Source organism: Ambystoma mexicanum, chromosome 2p (genome assembly GCF_040938575.1).
Source record: "Ambystoma mexicanum isolate Mex_15411 chromosome 2p, UKY_AmexF1_1, whole genome shotgun sequence".
Lineage (NCBI taxonomy): Eukaryota > Metazoa > Chordata > Amphibia > Caudata > Ambystomatidae > Ambystoma > Ambystoma mexicanum.
The window spans coordinates 1,239,616,940-1,239,639,938 of NC_090923.1; positions in this window are offsets into that span (position 1 = coordinate 1,239,616,940).

Below are 22,999 nucleotides of genomic sequence, written 5' to 3' on the forward strand. Positions count from 1 at the left end.
GATTTCGAGTAAATAGAGTAAGAGTGGTCAAGAGATATGAGGCCACCCAGTGGATTGTGGTGTCATTGAAGCTTAGGAAAAAGAGAGCTTGGAGGAGGCAAGGATGAGCCACAGTGCCAAAGGTGGACGCGAGATCGAGCAGACGTAGGATGGGGGAAAGCTGTGGTGATCAGCAGTGGAAAGTTACAGGTGTGGGCAAGTGCTTGTTTAATGGCGTTTCTGCTAAAAACCAAGAATTGGGGGACTTGCATAGCCTCAAGGTATTTGACAATGTTGTTAAAGACAACTCTCTCGAGGATTTTGGAGTGGTGCAACAGAAATGAGATAAGATATGTAGAAAGAGGAATTTTTAGGGTAGGCTGTCTTTTTTTATAGATGGGTTTGAATGTGGTGGTCTTGCAGCTGTCTGGAAAGATAGCAGTTGATAGAAATGATAGAAACAAAGGAGCAGTAAGAGCATGTGACAGGCGCAAACTCTTTGGTCGTTGAGGGTGCAGAGGGATTAATAGGAGCGAAGGATGGGTTAGCTGAACGGTGCAATGGAAAGTTTGGCCAAGGAAGTGGGAGAGACGTGAAACAGAGAGGAGACTATGCAAGGTGCCCCCTGCATAGGCATCATGGGCAAAACATCTAAATATCAACTGGTCTGATAGCTCGTTGACTGAGTGATCCCTCACGCTATGCTCATGCAGGAGTGGATTCTGGCCGGCCCGATTATTTGTCCTCTTATCCATCCAGGTTTCCTAAAATTAGGGCTGTACCGAATAGCATATTTAGTATTCGGCCGGATACCGAATAGTTTGTCAACTATTCGGCCGGAGCCGAATAGTGAGCCGAATAGTTTTTTTTTTTTTAGGCCCCCCTATGCAATACAATCTCGGGCCACCGGCTTTGGCCCGGTGGCCCGACAAACACAACATTATTGCGGTGAGGCCGCGGGGGTTCCCTGTGGCCCCGCGGCCTCACCATGCTCAAGGGGTGAGGCACATTTCACAGCGAGGCCGCCGGGGTCGGCAAAGTGCCCCGGCGGCCTCATGAGTCTGGGGGGGCCGCTCCTGTAGGAGCGGCCCCCCAATGCAAAATAAACATCGGGCCACCGGCTTTGCACCGGTGGCCCGACAAACAAAACATTATTGCGGTGAGGCCGCGGGGGTTCCCTGAGGCCCCGCGGCCTCACCGTGGTGAGGGGGATGGGGGGCACCGAGGCCGCCGGGGTCGACAAAGTGCCCCGGCGGCCTCATGAGTCTGGGGGGGCCGCTCTTGTAGGAGCGGCCCCCCAATGCAAAATAAACGTCGGGCCACCGGCTTTGCACCGGTGGCCCGACAAACAGAACATTATTGCGGTGAGGCCGCGGGGGTTCCCTGAAGCCCCGCGGCCTCACCATGGTGAGGGGGATGGGGGGCACCGAGGCCGCCGGGGTCGGCAAAGTGCCCCGGCGGCCTCATGAGTCTGGGGGGGCCGCTCCTGTAGGAGCGGCCCCCCAATGCAAAATAAACGTCGGGCCACCGGCTTTGCACCGGTGGCCCGACAAACAAAACATTATTGCGGTGAGGCCGCGGGGGTTCCCTGAAGCCCCGCGGCCTCACCGTGGTGAGGGGGATGGGGGGCACCGAGGCCGCCGGGGTCGGCAAAGTGCCCCGGCGGCCTCATGAGTCTGGGGGGGCCGCTCCTGTAGGAGCGGCCCCTCAATGCAAAATAAACGTCGGGCCACCGGCTTTGCACCGGTGGCCCGACAAACAAAACATTATTGCGGTGAGACCGCGGGGGTTCCCTGAGGCCCCGCGGCCTCACCGTGGTGAGGGGGATGGGGGGCACCGAGGCCGCCGGGGTCGGCAAAGTGCCCCGGCGGCCTCATGAGTCTGGGGGGGCCGCTCCTGTAGGAGCGGCCCCCCAATGCAAAATAAACGTCGGGCCACCGGCTTTGCACCGGTGGCCCGACAAACAAAACATTATTGCGGTGAGGCCGCGGGGGTTCCCTGAGGCCCCGCGGCCTCACCGTGATGAGGGGGTATGGGGGGGGCGTCACTTACCTGGTGATTGGGTCCGGGTGCTGGCATAGGAAGTGAGGGACGGGAAGAACTGTTCCCTTCCCTCGCTTCCTATTTCAACACGTTAGGCTGGTTCCTCTGTGGTCAGACTGCAGAAGCCAATAGGCAAACAGCTTGTTTGGCTTCTGCAGCCTGAACACTGTCAAACATTCTATGATTGGCTGTCATCTCCCAAACAGGGAGAGGGCAGCTAATCATAGAAAGTGGACTTCGGCTTCGAGTCCCTAAACAGAAACTATTCTGCCGAAGCCGGATAGCTGTATTTCAGCCGAACTTCGGCAGAATAGGGACTCGAAGCCGAAGTTCGGTACAGCCCTACCTAAAATTGATAATAGTAACAATGCTTATGAACAACGCTATGATATGGCAATCTCTAATGGAAAGCTCTGTTCAAAAACAGGAGTTGTTCGCATTTTGGAAGGGCTCAACCTCAGGCTGTTCCAAATTAAAGCTCGATTTCCTTGTTCCATCAGCAGCCCCTCGATCCTCCCCACATCTGAGCAACGCTCAGTGCCCGGAGGCACAGAGGACACACCTGTTTAATATTAGCGTTGATCAACGCTCAGGAGCCCTTGCAGCTCGGCCTGCAACCCAGCATCTGTTGGCCCTCACGCCACCCGCCGAGCACAGCTCGCGCGTTACCTAATTGCTCCTTTATGAGGCGCTGCCGCGATGCCACTGAGCATGGCGGGAATCTGTCATTAACACCGCCGCCAGGAGCCGAGCACAGCAGGTGCTGCAGGCCAGCCATTGTGACGTTTTTTTTTTATAGAAACTATTGATGCTTTTTCCCACACATTGGTGAGGGAAATAGTGTTTTCATCTCGGAAAAGATCATTACAAGCGAATTGCTGAGACCTCCTCGAATCTGGAGCCACTGAGGCCGAGATTTGTCCTCTCAATTGATTTTTTTTCGATTTTGGTGGCATTTTAGTAACAGAACCAACGACCTGCTAACTCACTTAAAAAAGAAAACGGTGTACAAGAAAAGTAGCTGTCACATAGATCATGTTATGGTAATTTTAAGCATACATATGCAAGCATGGAATGAGGAAATGGATGACAGGAGTAATAAGCATTGACAAAGCCAACCGTTTCTGCTTTTCTACAGGCAGGTGTTGTGTTAGGATTCGACAGAGCCCTGATTCCAAAGACGCAGCCACAAATGAAAACCAAGAGCCATGCTAGTATGCGCGTCTCCCTTTATTCTCCTTTGGAATCCTGCTCCCGCCCCTTCCCTTTTCTCATTTTCTTGTCGTAAGTCCCACCAGTTCGCCCATCTCATCCTAAAGACAGGGCGAGGCTTGAATAGGCCACTACCTCCTTCCTTTGGCTTAAATGTAAAGTTGTTCATTCAACTTCCTCTTCCCAGCGAATTGGAGCTCTTCTTACCCTTGGAGGCCGAGATTCTGATGGTTCCAGAATGTTGTTATCAATTGTTTGTCCTCGGTTGGGAGATTCTAATGGTTCCGGGATGTTGTTATCAGTTGTTTGTCCTCGTTTGGGAGATTCTGATGGTTCTGGAATGTTTTTCTCAGTTGTTTGGGAGATTCTGATGGTTCCGGAATGTTGTTATCAGTTGTTTGTCCTCAGTTGGGAGATTCTGATGGTTCCCGAATGTTGTTATCAGTTGTTTGTCCTCGATTGGGAGATTCTGATAGTTCCAGAATGTTGTTCTTAGTTGTTTGTTCTCGATTGGGACTGTATTGTTCATCTGGTGGTTTAATGTTTCCAGAGTAGCCTGCCACTCTTTCTTCCTTCTCTATTGATATTGGTGTTTCCATAATCTTCTTAAAGAGTGATGAATTTCTCGTGATACATTTTTTCATTCTGTGCTGTCATTTGGGATCCCTGGGTTCTTTTCACAGTGAGGCCATTTTGATCGAAACAGGACATGGCATTGTGCCCCCCTTGCTGTCTGGCAATTGCAGTGTCTCCAATTCTTACTGAGGGGCTATTGGCTCTTCTTCCGTCAGCGTATTGCTTCATATCTTCTTGGGCTTTGTAGTCTTGGCTGTGTATCGCGTCATCCTGCTGGGATATGTCTGACTGTAACATGGCCTTGGCCGTGCTCACAACTGTGGTGCTGCCTGGATTGTTGCGAAGCTCTCGGTATAGCTGGTAAACATTTTTCGTTCCACCCGTTTGTTAGTAAGGTATGACACTTGTATGACCCTTTGGCGATTATCCATGAAATGATCAACCATGCCCTTTTCCTGTGGCCACAGTGGTGTGCCACGCTCATATCAGAAACTCAAGGACTCAACAAAAGAGCAGAAGTCTTGGCCTATAAACGGTTCTCCATTGTCTGTCCTGACCACTTGAGATATTCTATATGCTGTGAATATTTTGTCCAATGCTGGAATGGCATGAACAGCCGCCGTGAAGGGAATTTGTTGAATTTCTGAGTGTCTCGCGTGTTCATCCATTACCACGAGGATAGAAGTGCCCAACTGGTTTAGTCCAGAAAAATCAATCACAACTTCCTCCTATATTATTTGTGGATGACATGCGACAGAGTTCTGGTGACGTGCAAGGGCTTATTGATTGGCAGGTGTTGCACTGCTGAAGGATATCATTATCCGTTGTATCTATTCTAGGAGACCAGACTTCTTGACTCAGTAGCCTTTTGGTAGAAACAGTCCAACAGTATCCCTTGTGAGCTAGATCTAATATTTATTGTTGTAACAAATTGGAAATCACCATTTTGTTTCCTTTTAATATTATATGAGACTTGCATGATGCCAACTCCTTCTTTAAGCAGTAGTACATTTTTGAGGTCTTGCACACCCTCGACATTTTGCATGTTTGCCACGTCCTTTGCATGTTTCCACTTGTCGCTTGTCAGGCACTCGTAAATGATGGACAATGTGTCATCTTGTGCTGAGCTGTCTGGATGTCTTCAAGCAACACACAAGTTGGTTTGGCTTGCTGCACTGCACAATTGATGTACAGGTCTGCTAATAACATTGCTTGTACTCGCAGATTGATTCAGATGACTTGATAAGGCGTCAGCTGGATTGCCATCCTATACTGGTTTATGGATGATGTTGAATTTGTAATCTTGTAGGCGCAATCCCCATCTTGCAGTGCGCAGTGGCATTCGCACTTTCAGATTTCGCTATATGGTGAGCTGATGTGATGGTCTGTGATTATTGTTAATCTCTTTCCATATGGGAATAGATGCAAATGTTCACATGTCCATACAACAGCAAGGCTCTCCTTTTCCGCTTGGGAGTGGGCTTGTTCAGTGTCCAATAGGTTCCTGCTCGAGTCGGAGAAGATGCGTCTTGGTTGGTCAGACAGTCAATTATATTGAGCTTGAATGGTGAAATTCTTTGGCGTGTGGCATCAAATGCCTCCTGCCAATAGGGAGACCACTGAAACTCCGCATTTCGTTTAGTTAGCCTTCTTTATGGAGCGCTGATAGATGCAAAATCGTGTATATACCTGGTGCAGTAGCTAGCTAAACCAAGGAAAGAATGAAGGTCTGATACATTTCGGGGTCTTTCGGTGGAGGTTAAAGCAGGGTCTTATTTGGAATCAAGTTCTATACCTCTCTCCAAGACCATATGGATACATTATTTTAATGTGTGTTTGCCAAACTCGCATTTGTCTTTGTTTAGGGTTAAATTAGCATCCTCTACCACCATGTGTACATGTTTCAGGGTGTTATCATGCAGTTCTTGTGTTGAGTAGTACACGAGGATGCCATCACTTTAATTTAAGCAATAAGGGACATGTTGCATTATTTGACTAATTTCTTCTTGAATGTTTCTGCTGCACATGATATTACGAAAGTCCATCATTTGTAGCAGTCTAATCCCATGTGTGTGACAAGTATTCTAATCTACTGTGATTCCGGTGCCAATTTAAACTGATGATAGCCCTCCTTGAGGTCCAGTTTTGAGAAGGTGGTGGCTCCATTTAATAGATTAATCATGTCCGCGATTTTTGGTGCATGGTGCTTTTCTCTTTGAATTGCCTGGTTTGGCAGTCTCAGGTTAATGCGTATGCATATTTGTTGGTCCAACCCTTTCTTGGGGACTGGGACTATTGGTGGCACCCATGGAGTGGGACCCGTAGCTGCTTAAATATTGTCTTACTCCTTGAGGTGGTGTATATTGAATGGTATTCCCTGATACACACCCTGGGAATTATTGACTGGTTTATTGTAGTTTTAGTTGACATTGTTTAAGTTTTCTCAGTCATTGAAATAGCAAGGGAAACAGATTGTCAAATTTGGTGTTGGTATTCAGGTATTGGTTTGCCACTTTTCAATACAGTGTGTGTACTAACCCCATCTGTACAGCTGTTCTGAAGCCGAGTATACATCCATTTGGGGTTGGGCTTTGGTGAAATGAAGTTGGATGTTGGCAGTATTGCCTGTGAAGGTGCATTTTGCCAAGAACATGCCTTTGTATGTGAGCAGCTTGTTTGATCCATATTGGAATATGTCAACATCTGATATGCAGAACTTTGGAGGACGTGGCATCTTGGCCTAGTTTTGTTCCACTTTTACGTTTACTGTTGTCCCAGTATTGCAGAGGATGTCAAGTCGATATTCATTCCTTTTAGCAGAAGTGGTGTGCTGTTCTCTTCTGCAGTTCTGTTTTCCTAGGGCAAACACATACCCTCTTCAAATGGTCTCCACTGGATGAGGCAGTTGTTTCGCTGTTGGAGTCATCTCTGTGATGAGGGTGCATACTTGTGGCCTGGCAACTGGCGGTGTAAGCGTGAGGATGTTCCCTTCTTCCTGAGGATTGACATTCATGCCTATCTTAGCTTGCTGGAGGTGTGCCTTTTTTTGTTGTAGAGTGTTTTGTTTTCATTGTGGAATGTGGGCATTGTATTTCTGGCTACCCAACACTCAGTAATCAAGTGTTTTTATCTTCCACATACATCGCACGATTGACCAACGGTTGGGCAGTGTCCTTCATGTGGATAGGCGTATTAACATCTATTGCACAGTCTGCTAGATTGTTGTTTCATTGCTGAGTTTGATGATACTTGATGTAGTGCTGCTGGAGTAGCTCGGCTGATGTGGATCTTGTCTATGGTTTCTAATGGTTTTTTGACTGCCATGGCCAAATGTGTGTGCTTTCTGCAGAAATTTGTTCTGGAATCCTGATAATTCACAGTCTGCTATTATCTGAGATATTATTGCTTCTTCGTTGGGCCTGAAACGCCTATGAACAGCTGATCACTGTGTCACACTGTAATTTGGCTGTTGGAAGCGGCTGCTAACGTTTCTCTGTTTCTGCTGTTAGCAGTGCGACTTGACAACCCTTGTGTGACGGCTTAAGGTCCTTTTCTCAAAGGTGCCATCTGGAGCTGGCACTCGATCAGTGTACTGGTGTCGTGCTGGAGGGGAGTAGAGTAGGTATTCCCGCAGTTATAGTTGGACATGGAGGGTCGCCGGAAACCCAAAGCGCATAAAGGACTGCAGAGCACACCGCTACGCTAGCGGTACCATGGATGGTAAGTGTTTGCTTCGATACACTGCCGGCCTCTGACCCTCAGCTTTAGTTCTGGCTAATTACTAGCTCTGGCTTTGCTCCTTCCTCTTCAATTCAGAACAGCTGGTGAGATTGGAGTTAGCCCTCTCCCCCTCCTGGCGAGATAAGGCTATCCAACTGCTGTCCTGCTGGTCTGCTATTTTCAGTTATTTTTCAGCTTATGCACTGATTGGCGCTCTGGGTTTGAATTGTAGCCTCACTACATTTTAGAAGTATAGGGCCTCATTACACGGTATGCGGTAACCATAGCTTTTAGCGCATTGGTTGCCGCCGGTATTTTACCGTGTCCGCCTTGGTGGATGGTGGAATTACCGCCCTACTCCAAGGTGAGCGGTGGCGGTAATTCCCCATTCACCAAGGCACTTCCCCATTTCCATTTTTGCCCCCTTAGGGCTCAATGGGAATGGGGAAGGAGCTAATTACGGTACAGCAAATTGCGGTACCGTAATTAGCACCAAGGACCCTTAGCGGGCCCGTTCCATAATGGCTGGTAAAACCAGCCGTTGAGGTCGGGTCCCGCAAAGGGACCTCGTAGTAAGGCGGTAAGGGTTTACCGGTATCGGTGCCCTTACCGGTACCGGTAAACCCTTACCGCATTCCGTGTAATGAGGCCCATAGTGTAGAAACTGTAAGAGTGTAGCAGAGTAGTGACAGTTTTAGATTGATTGATTGTTTATTTATAAAGCGCCTATACACAATGTGTTTCAAAGCGCTTCAAGGAGGGAGGGAACATAGGACAATACAGTTACATTCAATTAAAGTCCTTGAAACAATACAGAATGTGAAAAATAACTATCGTAATAGGCCTGACGACATTTCGGATAGTGCAAGTGCATAGAACAAATAAGGCAAAGAGGGAAGGGAAAAGAAGGAGAACAAAACAAGCAGTAACATTCCTATGCCTGATGACAATTGATGTAGTGCAAGAGGTAAACAGGAGGAGGGGTAGGAGGGGCGGCGGGGGGATAAGAGTGGGGGAAGGAGATGAACAAGACACGCTACAGTGAAAATTTGTCAGCAACAAATTAATAGAGCAGGGGTGAGGGGAGGAAGGAGAAGACAAGGGCCCTCATTACGACCCTGGCGGATTTCGCGGTGCTAAATGCACCGCGAAGCACGGCGGAAAGCCGTCGATAGCGCCATGGGGGTTGGCGGATTTACCACCCCATGCCGACCTTGGCGGAGCGGTAAATCCCCAATCCCCATTCTGCCCTTCCCCATTCCCATTCTTGCCCCATAGGGTATAATGGGAGTGGGGAAGGAGTTAATTACGCCACCGTAAAATACGGTGGCGTAATTAACAACGAGGTCCCGTAGCGCCATGGTTTTCTCCGCCTGGTAAAACCAGGCGGAAAACGGCGCCATGGCGCTACGGGAACTCGTAGTAGGGCGGACGGGTCCGCCGCGAATACCGCTGGCGGAAACCCACTCCGCCAGGGTCCTAATGAGGGCCAAGGAGAGGAGGAGGAGAGACAGACAAGCTGCTATCAAAAGTCGCGGGAACAATGATAGGAGTAAGTGCTGAGTGGGGGGAAGAATGAGAGGAGGGAGAAAGATAGTGGGGTGAGGAGTAGGAAGGTGGCAAAAGAAGAGGGGTTAGTCAAGGAGGGTTGGGGCAGAAGGCAGTTAAAGGAGGGCAAGGGGGTACACAGACCTAACGGTGGGGGAGGCAAGGCGGCAGGGGGTCACAACAGACACTCACAAGGGACATGGGGGCGCACAGACACTCACGAGGGGGGCAAGGGGGCAAACAGACACTCACGGGGGTCATGGGGGCAAACAGACACTAACAGGGGGGCATGGGAGCAAACAGACACTCATGGGGGGCATGGGGGAGAACAGACACTCACGGGGGCATGGGGGAGAACAGACACTCACGGGGAGGGGGGCATGGGGGAGAACAGACACTCACAAGGGGCATGGGGCGTGCAGACACTCACGGGGGGCATGAGGGAGAACAGACACTCACGGGGGGGCATGGGGAAGAACAGACACTCACAAGAAGCATGGGGGCGCACAGACACTCACAGGGGGCATGGGGGCAAACAGACACTCATGGGGGGCATGGGGGCAAACAGACACTCACAGGGGGGCATGGAGAGAACAGACACTCACGGGGGGGCATGGGGGTGAACAGACACTCACGGGAGGGCATGGGGAAGAACAGACATTCACGGTAGGCATGGGGGAGAACAGACACTCACGGGGGGCATGGGGGAGGACAGACACTCACAGGGGGATGGGGGACGACAGACACTCACGGGGAGCATGGGGGAGAACAGACACTCACGGGGGCATGGGGGAGGACAGACACTCACGGGGGATGGCGATCCGGCGTAACGTGGTGGACAGAGTGCAACTGGCCCAGTAAACACCCTTTTTATTGGCTTAGTACACCTGGTGATTGAGGTAGTCACAGGCAGACCGGGGTTATAATGGTGAAACCCTGGCAAAAGAGAGTACCACAATTAACCACAAAATGGGGAGGCATATGATCCAGGCGCCCAAGTGGCCTAAGTGGCAAATCAATGAAGCAAGCTACCATCAAGTGGGCTCTCTGCAGTTTCTCTATCCCAAATAGGCCCATAGTGGCTGGTTAATCAGCTCTCGAATTAGCCGTGTCGAGTTACTCTCCGATGGCCAACTTTGACGCTGCCTTGGCTTCAGCACAGTTGACCCCTGGGGGCACCAGTTCTTCCACAGCCCTTATGTTTTGCGTTCCCGAAGTAGCTACTGCCCCAGTCTTCACGGCACATATCCCCCCACAGCTCCAGTCCATGGGAAAAGCCCATCTGTAGGCATCATAAGCGTGCCAATAGACACTCCCATGGCTGCTCCCGCAGACACATCAATTCTGGAGGCACTCGACTGCTCAATTGATCGCCATTACGAGCAAAACTGTATGCACAAATAGAAAGTGAGTGCGTGTAAGGCGATGGATTTTGTTCCTGCGCCTGGGAGAGTATCGCCCGGGGCAGTAGTTTCTAGCTTTACTATATGCCTGGTTGCTTCAATGGGTGGAGGCCACGCTGGGAAGAAGGCTTTTAGAGCAATCTCAGCCTTCCCCAATGCCATAGTGGGTTATTTTGATAATCTTCCTTCTATTACTTTAGTACGTAGGGTCCCTAACTGGTGCTCCATATTAACTCCCAGCTCCTCCGACCAAGCCTTAGTGATTACTATTGCCCCCGCCAGTGGTGCCGATTTCAAGTTTCTTACCATCACGTTAATGGTAAGAAACTTGACATTGGCTCGGTGGGAGAAGCTGGGAGTATCTACACCTGAAAGCAAACCCGAAAAACTTTTTGCAACCAAAGACTGGTTTGCAAGTTTGATTGCATCCTCTCGCGATGCAAGTACAATTATGCTGAGGGGTTTTAATGCTAAATTGGGAGGGAAGACAGAAATGGTCAAGGACAGGCAACTTCTGGAAGCTGACTGCGGTACCCCAAAGGGACCCGCATGGGTCCCTACTGAACTCTTTTTTTGCCTTGCACCTCTTTGGTCTTATTGAAACGGCAGGTGCCCTGGTGACATTCCATCTAAGGCTACATTTAAGTCCGGCACTAGATCTTCTATTATTGATTACTGCTTGGTAGATTGCTATTCTTACCAGTCGGTGAGCAATTTTGTGGTCCATGAGTGACCGGAAAGTGACCACAATTCGTTGGCTCTCTCGTGGAACTCAGAACTTTCAAAATCTAAGATATAAGCATAGAACAAAGAGCTCTCTAAAGCTCCCTGTGTGATGAGACTGTCCAAGTGTTCACTGTTTTCGGAGAAGCTGAACCGGGTAGGCAGGGCTTTTTCACCCAGGGTCTGCGACACGATCCAGGGGATATAACCTCAACCTTTGAGGAATTAATCTCAGTCAGTAAGCATCGTTGGAACCCTAGTGTCTCCCTTGGTCGACAGGCAAACAAGTGTAAAGATTCCCCCTGGTTCAATGAGGAGTGTGTCGTATGGACCAAATCAAACTGTGTGCTGCGTCAAAGAACAAAAACACGACCGTGAGCTAACAATGATTTACTACATAACTACCAAGCAGGTTCTAGAAAAGGTTTCAGACAACCGATTATGCTTTCGTTCTTAAAACCATTGTCGAAAAGTATGTTCTAATAAGACGTGGTTGAGTTCATGCAGGCTTTTTAGATATAGCAAAGGCCTTCAACTCTTTGGATCGGGCCCTGTTGTGGAGTAAACTCCATAAACTGGGCGTGCCCGCCCCCCGTTTGCAGGTGCACATTTACTCAGATACTAAGGTCTCCGTTGTTGGTACAGCTGGCCAAAGGGCGTCCGTGGATTTTGCAACTAACAAAGGGGTGAAACAAGGCTGTGCTCTAGCCCCTTTGCTTTTTATCATCTTTCATTCAGATTTTAAGCCTCACTCGCAACGGAAAGGTATAATACCCCCAGTGTTAAACGGTGTTGGGTATTCTACTCACTTGTACGCTGATGGTGTCCTCTTACTTGACCTTACTCCGAAGGGACTAGGACATTGCTTAAGTCAGCTAGCTACTTCCAGTTAAATGGTTTGAATCAAAATCTTTCCAAGACAAAAATAGCGGTCTTCGGTAGAAACAAACATAAATCTATTTGGCCAATTAACAATGTAAAGATCAGAGTAGTGAGTACCTATTGTAACTTGGGGATTGTTTTTTCAGGTAATGGTTCCTGGACTTGGCATTTTGATTCGGTAGAGAACGTGCTTCGGATAGGTCTGGACGGCCTGATGAGTTTGTATTACAATTTGGCGGTCACCGGTTGGATAAATGCCTCCAGGTCATGGCAGCCAAAGTCTACTCAGCTGTTCCTTATAGCTGTGAAATATGGGGCAATGTGAACTGTTGAGCTTTGGGTCATATTCAGCATGCCTTTTTGAGGACGCTACTGGGTCTGGGCCCAGGAGCTCCACGGGTGGCACTCCGACTGGACGTGGGCATTCCCGGTATCAGCCTGAGGGTGGAATTAAGATTTCTGGAATTTTTTCAGCAGCTGTCGTCAATGCCCTCAGAAGCCCTAACATTAGGAACGCTATGCGGGAAATGCAGTCGAAGTGCCCCCGGGTCAACTAAACTTAGTTCACGAAGTGTGCTGTTTTATGCAAGAAGTGGGGTGTAGATTACATGCAGCTCAAGGAGGGAGCTATAACCAAGCAACGGTTAAAATAGAAAGCCAAGGAGCTAGAGTTAGACCAGGCCATGAGTGGAATGAGTGTTGTCTGTTTTGCACCCTGATGCCTGTGGGCGCGGTAGAAATAAATACAATAAAAAATAAAATAAAATTACAAAGTTGATTTAATTGATTTAACTGAGATATTTAGCTGTCACACATAGCTCAACTGTTGTAAATACAGCAATAAGCACAATAAAATCACCCGACCAAAGGCATAACATGGGATCGTATGCCCAGGCTTTTTAAAATTAGGTTCTGTACATGTGATAGTGGGGCCGTTGAGGATTTACCCCATCTTCTGTAGATCAGCAACATATTACTGGATTTAAGAAGGCAGTGGCTGCGTAGTCACTTTAGTCACAATAATGCTAGATCAGTTCTTGAGGCCATGGCGTTTACTTTGCCTTGTATCGACAGCCATTTTGTACCTGATGTATGTGAATATATTGGCGGCTCTTTTTAGCGTCTAGGTAGACAATTTTAACTGGGTTTTATTTGAAAAGTTGTACTTATTTAAATTCGGTAACAAGTATGTTTTCAGTGCTACGCACACTTACATACTTTTTATTTCCAACTTTGTATATGTATGTGTTGTTATGAAATTGTAACTGTTTCTAAATGGCGAAAACCGTATACAGTGTTGACCTACCTGTGTTCGTTGGAGAAAAGTTGAAAGTTGCCGTGTTTGACTCGTGTTCGTAACCACATAATAAAATTGTCCCTTGTTTTGCCGTTTTCCTGTGTTGTGGCGTGGGACACTGGTGGCATTCATAGTCCATGTTGGTGTGAGGTGCAAAGTAGTCATTTAATTTCTGTTTAGGTCTTGAAATGTGGAGGTTTCTTCGTCTGCTAGTTCATAAATTAGGTCAAGAACTTGACGGCCCCAATGAAATGTTAAGGTACTTTTAACGCATTTGTTGTCTGGTGGGCCTCAGGACCCTACATATACTTCAACATCTTTTATCCAATGTATCCACCTAGATCCCAGAATGCTTGTGTCATTTGGGTACTTTGGAAGTGGCCCCTTTAGGGCCAGAACTTCATGAGGCATGGGTGGAGACATGTTCCTCTGGGTGGCCTACCTGTTCGATGATACCCCTGCCTCAGACATGTTGCCTGTGCCTTTGTTGCTTTTTTTGTATCGCTCACTGGCTATATTTGCACCTCTGTGGCCGAATGTGTTGCTCAACCTGGCGGCGTGTGAGTAATTGAATATGGCATGACAAGCCTCTAGCTGGGTGCTCACTGTTGCGGTGCTTCTTATGGCTTGCCTTTATCCATTGGTATGTTCAGTTGTAAATTGGAAGTTGGGGCTCTGCGCTTGACTAGTCGAGTAGTCAGCGAGCTGTGCCTTTGGTCATTGCCATGAACATACGCGGAAGTGAATGACATCGGTCATGTGGAAATTTCCGACCTACATGGATGGAAGGGCATCCTATTCTGGGTGCGCAGGTGAGGAGAGTCTGTTTCACTTCGATACAGACACAAATGAAAACCAGGAGCCATATTAGTACGTGCTTCTCCCTTTATTCTCTGTTCTAATTCTGCCCTCTCCTCTTCCTTTTTCTCAGTTACTTTTCTTGGTCCCATTAGTGGCCCTACCGCCTCATAACGATGAGGACAGTCTTCAATAGAACACTAGCGCAGACACACTGCCTAATGGTATGTTTTTAACATTACAACATTTATGTATTATACTTTTCTACGAAGCAACCCAATAGAATTAGCAACATGTTAATACTAGTGGCTACATGTTCACCATGAAACACAAAATGCCATGTCCCTTCAAGTCTTTAAATTGTGTATACAAAAGGGAATAAAATTTGTCAAGTTAAGAACTTGCATTCAGTGCTGGGATGCTACATTGTTGGAAATCAAGTGTCTCTCTTTTACATCATCTTCAGCCTCCTCTTAAAGATGCCTCCCAAATTCCCCCTTGTGTCGCCTTTTCTCCTCCCTGATGTTCTCTCTCTCCTTTTGATTATCTCATCCAACCATCTCCTTAATGTTCTCAGTCTCCGCCTCCTGCATATCTCCTTTTTTTATCTCCCTCTTCCGTCCCTCAGACATGTCCTCCATATGCCTCTATGAGGTTTCCTACCTCCTTCCCTATACCACTCTCTCCTGCCTTCTCTTTCCCCCTCCCATCAGCCACTTCTCCCTGAGTGCCTTCCACCACCTCTCTCCTGCTCCCATCAACCCCGTCTCTCTCGGTTCCTTCTTGCACTTCTCTCCACTCCCAACAGCTTCCGCACCTTGCTCACTAGATCCTTACACCCGCATCACTGTCAATTTCCCCACTCCTCTTACAGGATCCCAGCCCCTCCCTCTGGGCCACTCTATGTGGAAGCAAGGACACCTATGTGGACTCTGGTGGCTAGTAGGGGATTGGTTTAGCAGCTTTCCCGTGCTGACAATTTGTTTCCACCATGGTGAACGGTGGCACAGACCGATCCAATTCCAGGCTTGGCTGCCTTTTTGGATCTCAAAAATGCATGCAAGTCTGTGCAGAGTAAACCGCCTTTTGGTATTCTCTACAGTCTACCCGTGCCTGCTCTGGCTGCATGCCGGAAGCCTCCTGCATTTCCCCATTGGGAACAAGAGTGTAAGCAAGACTTTCACTTGTCTTTTTCCACATAGGCTGCCACACAAGGGAACTATGACTTGCATGGCACTCTGGCATTGACCCTCTTGCGCCCCCTGAAGTTCCTTTAAAGTGGCATGAGAAGTAAGTGTAGATTTTCCATGACTATCGCCTGCCTTACTCCTGGGGTAAGATGGGGCTGTCCAGGAATGTCATATGTACCTCCTCGTGATCCAGCATACACAGAAGGTAGTATGACAGGCAGCATGTATAATGCATCCCTATGGAGTCTGCTTGCTTTATGCTGGGGTATAAAGCCGCTGGGCTCCATAGGGATCCCCAGCATTTGCGCCAGCATGAAAATGCAAGCCGCTGCGAATGCTGGGGCATTTTATTTGTATGGCAGATGGGAAAGGAGGCGGCGGAAATGCATGTTGCGTTCCGCCCCTCCTCTCCGCCATACAAATGGAGGAAAATGGGGTATGACGTTAATGGAAGGCTTAAAGGCCTTAGGCTTTTACACCTTCCACAAGGATATAAAGGGGGTGGGGGGGGAGCAGAGGATGTCCCTTAAAGGGAGGTACCTCTGTGCCACAACGAGAATGCTACAGGCCTGGAACAGGAAGCATGGAAGGGCCCGAGATGGGCAGCCAAAGAGTGAGAAAGCGTCACGGAGCAGCTCAGAGAGGGTACAGGTAAGGGAGGCAGGCAGAAGCAGACACAGTGTGAGCAGCCATGTTCCGCGCTAAAACCAACCACTGTGATGTAACCCTGACCCGTGGCGTTGATACTCTCCATAGCCAAAGAATGAGGGAGGCCATGAAGGCTATGAGCCATAGATTCACCCACATCTCTTGCATCCTGAAGAGGAGGGTGCACACCCCAGGATAGGTGACTGCCCAGGACTGCTCTACTTGGAAAAAGGAGAGTAGGACCCATAGGCACACCCTAGTAACAGGAGTAGTAAATTAGAGAAGATGGGGTAGGTTTCAAGTTTGTTAGGAAACTAAGTAAAAAGAGGTAAAAGGTGCAGAGGAGAGAAAGGCAACCTTGACACCTAGGTTGCTCTATATATAACAGGACAAAAATAAGTTCCCAAGCTAGGAACTTACGTCCCCTGCACACTATCTAGTATCTGGATGACCAGACCAACATTTATAGAAAGAGTAGTAAAGTAACTCTATGTAATAAAGTCTTAATACAAGTCGTGTTGGTATGAAAAAAAACAAAATTCTTAATAAAGGACAACATTCAATCGTTTAAGGTCACAAGAAACAATCTTCATTATTTATTCTTGGTGGTGGAGCTGTGGTAGGCCCAACGCGTTTCGAGTGAAAGAGACACTCTTCATCAGGGGCAAAAACAATGATTCTAGGAAAAAATATGCACAATATTTAGTTTAGAGTGATGTATAAATCCAAATGAAAACTTTTAACCAAATGTCTTTTCTGACTCGACAAAGCAAGTGGTCCCACGATTTTGTACAGTAATTAAATCCCTAGAACATTTAACATGTATGAGATATGCTGGGTGCAGAAAAATAACTAACAACAAATATATACTTATTCATATATTTTGGAAAAAAGCAGACATTAGTTGTTTAGATAATAAATTACATAATTTAGTGTTTATGTGGATCACAAAACAAATAAGTCACAAAAGTATGAAAGATAAAAAAAGGGGGAAAGAGAAAAATCTAACCTTGTATGTTCTATATAAAAAAGGGACTGGACGGGGACTGTGACAGGAAACCCAGTCATTCATGTATGCAAGGAACCCTTTATCTGAAAAAGTAGAGCATAACAAAACTCAGTTCAGTCAGAAGTGAGTTAGAGGTCTGAAGAAAATCAAAACATGGAGATTCACTTACATGCTTAATTGGTCATCCGAATGGGAGAACCCATCAATTGAAAAAATAAGCGGATAAGTAAGCAGAGGGTCTTGTAGTAGTGCAGGGCTTGAACACTATGGATGAAAGTCCAAAGACAGAAAGTCAGGGTGAGGAAAACTATATGGAAGGAAAAAAGCGGGTTCAGCTGAACCCAAGGGTAATATAACTTACCTAACTTAATGCAGCGTTGCAGAAGGAGGGCAGGAGACCGGCAGGTAATCCTATTCCTCCTACAACGCCGCCGCCATTATGTACTATTCGTTAGTATGACGTCACCACGCGCATGCGCGTGATCCGTCATTATTAGAGCTGCTATGAAAGCGCAATGAAATTATGCGAAAATAGATGGCATTGCCCCGTGTACGGAACGGATAATGCCTTTGTCTAGAAAGAGCGAAAAATAGGTATAGGTGAGTGACTACCAGTCTGGGAGTGTTTACACTCTGACGTCATCACGCAAACGTGTGCATGACGCCACTTGTAAACAACCAGTTGGTATAGGAAAGAACGGCTTAGAGAAAAGGAGGTGCTATGTTCAACAATGCCTAGAAGTTGTCCAGGAAGTGGCATGAAACGATCAAATGTCAAAATACTGAATTAAAGGAATCGCTAAAGATAAGGTATGAATAGAGCAGCACCTAAGGAAGGGCAAAAGCCGAAGGAGGCGTAGAAGTGTACGTCGGGGAATTTAAGAGGAGCTCACTGCAATCTGATGACTTAGTAGAGACAGTTAATGTTAGATGGTCTAGTAAAGGTGTTTCACAGGATTGACATAGTCCAGAACTGAAGAAGGACATTAATTCAAAAAAGCATGGAACTGATGACTATAGAAGTATTAATCAAAAAATACGATTGTTATAAGGTGCCTTAATACATGTTCCATTAGGTCACATCTTAACAACATGTCTCAACATGTTAACATCTTACATTAGGTCACTTTTTAACAGAGTGTCTGGTGGTGCATTCAGATTGCCTTTTAGGGCTTGAGACACTCTGTTAAAAAGTGACCTAATGTAAGATGTTAACATGTTGAGACATGTTGTTAAGATGTGACCTAATGGAACATGTATTAAGGCACCTTATAACAATCGTATTTTTTGATTAATACTTCTATAGTCATCAGTTCCATGCTTTTTTGAATTAATGTCCTTCTTCAGTTCTGGACTATGTCAATCCTGTGAAACACCTTTACTAGACCATCTAACATTAACTGTCTCTACTAAGTCATCAGATTGCAGTGAGCTCCTCTTAAATTCCCCGACGTACACTTCTACGCCTCCTTCGGCTTTTGCCCTTCCTTAGGTGCTGCTCTATTCATACCTTATCTTTAGCGATTCCTTTAATTCAGTATTTTGACATTTGATCGTTTCATGCCACTTCCTGGACAACTTCTAGGCATTGTTGAACATAGCACCTCCTTTTCTCTAAGCCGTTCTTTCCTATACCAACTGGTTGTTTACAAGTGGCGTCATGCACACGTTTGCGTGATGACGTCAGAGTGTAAACACTCCCAGACTGGTACTCACTCACCTATACCTATTTTTCGCTCTTTCTAGACAAAGGCATTATCCGTTCCGTACACGGGGCAATGCCATCTATTTTCGCATAATTTCATTGCGCTTTCATAGCAGCTCTAATAATGACGGATCACGCGCATCCGCGTGGTGACGTCATACTAACGAATAGTACATAATGGCGGCGGCGTTGTAGGAGGAATAGGATTACCTGCCGGTCTCCTGCCCTCCTTCTGCAACGCTGCATTAAGTTAGGTAAGTTATATTACCCTTGGGTTCTGCTGAACCCGCTTTTTTCCTTCCATATAGTTTTCCTCACCCTGACTTTCTGTCTTTGGACTTTCATCCATAGTGTTCAAGCCCTGCACTACTACAAGACCCTCTGCTTACTTATCCGCTTATTTTTTCAATTGATGGGTTCTCCCATTCGGATGACCAATTAAGCATGTAAGTGAATCTCCATGTTTTGATTTGCTTCAGACCTCTAACTCACTTCTGACTGAACTGAGTTTTGTTATGCTCTACTTTTTCAGATAAAGGGTTCCTTGCATACATGAATGACTGGGTTTCCTGTCACAGTCCCCGCCCAGTCCCTTTTTTATATAGAACATACAAGGTTAGATTTTTCTCTTTCCCCCTTTTTTTATCTTTCATACTTTTGTGACTTATTTGTTTTGTGATCCACATAAACACTAAATTATGTAATTTATTATCTAAACAACTAATGTCTGCTTTTTTCCAAAATATATGAATAAGTATATATTTGTTGTTAGTTATTTTTCTGCACCCAGCATATCTCATACATGTTAAATGTTCTAGGGATTTAATTACTGTACAAAATCGTGGGACCACTTGCTTTGTCGAGTCAGAAAAGACATTTGGTTAAAAGTTTTCATTTGGATTTATACATCACTCTAAACTAAATATTGTGCATATTTTTTCCTAGAATCATTGTTTTTGCCCCTGATGAAGAGTGTCTGTTTCACTCGAAACGCGTTGGGCCTACCACAGCTCCACCACCAAGAATAAATAATGAAGATTGTTTCTTGTGACCTTAAACGATTGAATGTTGTCCTTTATTAAGAATTTTGTTTTTTTTCATACCAACACGACTTGTATTAAGACTTTATTACATAGAGTTACTTTACTACTCTTTCTATAAATGTTGGTCTGGTCATCCAGATACTAGATAGTGTGCAGGGGACGTAAGTTCCTAGCTTGGGAACTTATTTTTGTCCAGGACTGCTCTACTCTCAACATACCAGCTTCAGCCAAAAAAAGGACTTCACTACCACCAGCCCATGTCGTAGGTCTTCTAGGACTGCTTGTCTCCCATCCAGCTCCATCTGGCTGGATTAAAAGGGATAGAGTATGGTTGATGGTTGTGTAGGGTCCCATTGGGCTATTGGTGCAGTAGGAGGTGGTGTGCATAGTTAGGGATTAGGCGAGATAGTGGGGAGTTTGGGAGATTAGAGGAAAGGGTGATTCCAATTTGGGATTAGTGGAACCCGAGATGGGTGTGCACAATTGTCAGTACAATACATATTCTTCGATTAAAAAAAAAACCTTGTGTCTATTGGTGTATCTCTGGAAAATAGGAGTGTTTGGACTGTAAATCTCACATTTACTCAAGTGTAACGATAGCCATAATAATGCTTTTAAAAAGCTCCTGACACAAAATGTCCCCACTGTGTGCATAAAGCCTGCCCAGGTGGATCCTCCCCTTCCAGGTCACTGTCTGGATCCTACTGCACCAGGTGAAGCGTGGCCATCTGGTGCCTGATTCATATGTTGTGCAACATGCAGCACAGGATGACAATATTGCCACAATCCTTGAGGCTGTACTGAAGTGAACGCCTTGTGTGGTGAGGGCACTAGAGCTGGGACTTCAGGAGCGCAAACACCAGCTCTATGGCGGCATGGGTCAAAACATGTGCCCACTTGACTTCTTCTTCTGTTTGCTCCTCCGCTCATAGATGGAGACGAGGAGTTATTGTAGGGGCAGGTATCCAGCAACTCCTGTTGTGCCAACATGTATATGGTAAGAGTGACGCTATTAACGCTATAAACAGGCATGTTTACTGTCAATGGCTTCTGTCTTCCTTCACTCCTCTCTATGCATGGCGAGGGATTGCTTTCATCATGTCATACCAGGGGAGTGAAGGGGCTGTAAAGGTGTGTTTGTGTGTGCCTGCGTGCGTGTGGGCGTGCATGGGTGCAGCCATGGCTGTGTAATTCCATGACACTGAGGAAGGTGCTGTTGCACTGGATCATGGAGTCGTGGCTCAATCCAGGGATGCAGGAAGTGTGTGCTACACAGGACAGCAATGCATGTCATCTGGACATTGAGTGTCTATTGTGGTCTCCAGTTCCTGCAAACCTGTTCCCTCAACTTGGGGCGGAAGACCAGGGGGATGTGAGAGCAAACCATTCCCCCTTCACATTTGGAAAGCCAGTGATAGCAGCAAGCCTGGCGTTGGCATTGTTTATGTCAGCCTGTGTGGTGGGAAAGGAGATGTAGGTACCGGGTAAGAGGACATCTAGGACCTGAGCTAGGGCCACAGGGAATGTGGCCTGTGGCATTCCATCCAGCAGGGCATTAATATGTTGGAACTTCACCATGGAACAGAAGTGAAGAAGTACCAACAGCTTGTGTGGAGAGTGTATGGCTGCCTGTATTTGGATACTGCAGTCCATGTCATCCTGATTGAGCTGAGGATGGAGATGATGGCCTGGACAAACTCTGGATGTTCTCATTGCTGCACTTCCTGGGAGATGACCCTGCTCTTCGAACAGCGTTCCTCATCTTCCTCCTTCTCCACCAGGCCATCTGACTCGTCTCCTCCTTCACTTCTCTCTGAAAGACCAGCATGAGCTGCTGCACTTGCCTGTTTATCTATTTATTCCTTTTGTAATTTACAAGCCCGAAGGCACCTCGGCGCTGTTCTTGACAGTAAAAGGTGGTAATGTTACAGATTCAGTGATGGCGTATGCAGAGTTACAAAGTTACGCAAGTTACATGGTTACAAGGTAGCAGAGATGATGCTACAGTTTCAATATTGGGGTTTAGAAGGTTGCAAAGTTACATAGGCTACATGGTTACAAAGTTGCAAAGGTGGGACACATCAAGTGCAAATACTTGTTAGGTAACTTAAGCTTACTAGGTTACAGGATTTGGAAGATGAGAAGACAACAGATACAGTATTTCTTGCTAATGTAAGGTGGTGCTCAGGAGACTGAGACTATGGTGAGGAGTGAATTTATGCAGTTATATTTGTAACTCCTGTGTAAATAGCCACGTTTTAAAGTGTTTTCGAAAGGTCCACTAAGAGGATTCTGATTTTAGCTTTGCTGGTACGTTGTGCCCTAGTGTGCGTCCTGGCTGTTCTCACCTTTTGTACCCTTTTTCATGGAAATGCCTGCACCTAGCTCTAGTTTAGCAATCCCTGGCAGGCGTTGCCAGGTGTTGACTGTAGCATTTGTATTCATTGCCTCCCAACGTTTGGATTGGACATGGTCGTTCACGAATAACCAGCCATTGGTCTTTTCTTTACGGTGATGGCTGCAGCTTTTTCCGGTGTGGATTTTGAACACACCATCAATTTAATCTAAGAGAACACCCACTGCACCGATTTGCCTCACTTGGCAGCCGTTACCTACACCCTTTGCTTTTGTTTCCGTAATGATATTTCAAACTCATTGCAGATGGCATGTCCTTTCTACTTGCTGTAATCCCGTGGTTGGTAAAAAAAAAAACAGGTTGTATTCGAAATACCACCTATTTTTTGGTATAACATTTGGATGCCGAGCTCACTAGCTCCCACTTCACTGCAGATACCATTTTGAACTGCGCAGAAGCAGCCTTTGTAACAGTACCAAGGCTGCCACCACAACAAGGATGACTGCTCCGTGTCCAGGCGTTTACTAATGTGCACTCATCTCTTCCCTTCACGCAAATATGTACATGGCACTTGAGGTGCTGCGATTTTCACGTCCTTAACAAACACTCAAGAGAACAGGTTAGTTTTCTACTTTGTGGTGGTTGTTGTGTGTCGGTCTAGTGTTGGGGTGCGAGAGAGCGTCATGACGCCTCTCTAATAAAAGGGGCGCTGCTGGCACGCACAAGGCAGTGCAGCAGAGCCCCAGGAAGCGGCAACTAGTGCCTGTGTCAGTGATTGGGGTGACTGTTGCTGCGTGATTGTGCCCTGGTTCAGCAGTGCGGCCCAAGTGCCCTTGGAGCCACGACTGCTACCATTGGGGTGATCCC